Consider the following 1,745-nt stretch of genomic DNA (forward strand, 5'->3'; position numbering starts at 1 on the left):
CTCTCGTAAAACTCTCATCTCATCTCTCCCCTCTCCCACTCATCTCCTCATCTCTCTCATCTCTTTCTCTCTCCCCCTCTCTCCTCTCTCTCTCCCCTCTCTCTCTCTCTCCCCTCTCTCTCTCTCTCCCCTCTCCTCTCTCAGTCTCTCCCTCTCTCACTCTCTCCCCTCTCTCTCTCCTCCCCCCTCTCCTCTCTCTCTCCCTCTTCCTCTCTCTCTCTCTCTTCTCCCTCTCTCTCTCTCTCTCCCCTCTCTTCTCTTCTCTCCTCCCCCCTCTCTCTCTCTCCCCTCTCTCTCTTCTCTCTCCCTCCCTCTCCTCTCTCTCTCCCTCTCTCTCTCCTCCCCCTCTCTCTCTCTCCCCTCTCTCTCGCTCATCCCTCTCTCTCTCTCCCTCCCCCTCTCTCTCTCCTCTATCTCTCCCTCCCCCTCTCTCTCTCCCTCCCCCTCTCTCTCGTCTCCCTCCCCCCTCTCTCTCTCTCCTCCCCCCTCTCTCTCTCTCCTCCCCCTCTCTCTCTTCTCCTCCCCCTCTCTCTCTCCTCCCCCTCTCTCTCTCCTCCCCCTCTCTCTTCTCCCTCCCCCTCTCTCTCTCCTCCCCCCTCTCTCCTCTCCCTCCCCCCCTCTCTCTCTCCCTCCCCCCTCTCTCTCTCCCTCCCCCCTCTCTCTCTCCCTCCCCCCTCTCTCTCTCCCCTCCCCCCTCTCTCTCTCTCCCTCCCCCCTCTCTCTCTCCCTCCCCCCTCTCTCTCTCCCTCCCCCCTCTCTCTTCCCTCCCCTCTCTCTCTCCCTCCCCTCTCTCTCCCTCCCCTCCCCGCCCTCTCTCTCTCCCTCCTCCCTCTCTTCTCTTCCTCTCTTCTCTCCCCCTCTCTCTCCCTCCCCTCTCTCTCCTCCCCCTCTCTCTCTCCCTCCCCCCGCTCTCTCTCCCTCCCCCCTCTCTCTCCCTCCCCCCTCTCTCTCTCCCTCCCCCTCTCTCTCTCCCTCCCCCTTCTCTCTCTCCCTCCCCTCTCTCTCTCCCTCCCCTCTCTCTCTCGTCCCTCCCCCCTCTCTCTCCTCCCCCCCTCTCTCTCCTCTCTCGCCTCCCCCTCTCTCTCGTCCTCCCCTCTCTCCTCTCCCTCTCTCTCCCTCCCCTCTCTCTCTCTCCCTCCCCTCTCTCTCTCTCTCCCCCCCCCTTCTCTCTCTTCCCTCCCCTCTCTCTCTCTCCCTCCCCTCCTCTTCTCTTCCTCCCTCTCTCTCTCTCCTCCCCTCTCTCCTCTCTCCCTCTCTCTCTCTCCTCCCTCTCTCTCTCGCTCCCTCCTTCTCTCTCCCTCTCTCTCTCTCCCTCCCCTCTCTCTCTCTCCTCCCCTCTCTCTCTCCCTCCCCTCTCTCTCTCCCCCTCCCCTCTCTCTCTCTCCCTCCCCTCTCTCTCTCTCCCTCCTCTCTCTCTCTCTCCTCCCCTCTCTCCCTCTCCCTCCTCCTCCTCCCTCTCCCTCTCTCTCTCTCCCCCTCCCCTCTCTCTCTCCCCTCCCCTCTCTCTCTCCCCCTCCCCTCTCTCTCTCCCCTCCCCTCTCTCTCTCTCCCCTCCCCTCTCTCTCTCCCCCTCCCCTCTCTCTCTCCCCCTCCCCTCTCTCTCTCTCCCCCTCCCCTCTCTCTCTCCCCCTCCCCTCTCTCTCTCCCCCTCCCCTCTCTCTCTCCCCCTCCCCTCTCTCTCTCCCCCTCCCCTCTCGCTCTCCCCCTCCCCTCTCTCTCTCCCCCTCCCCTCTCTCTCTCCCCCT

Source organism: Leptosomus discolor, chromosome 8 (assembly GCF_034619465.1).
Source record: "Leptosomus discolor isolate bLepDis1 chromosome 8, bLepDis1.hap2, whole genome shotgun sequence".
In the NCBI taxonomy this organism is placed as follows: domain Eukaryota; kingdom Metazoa; phylum Chordata; class Aves; order Leptosomiformes; family Leptosomidae; genus Leptosomus; species Leptosomus discolor.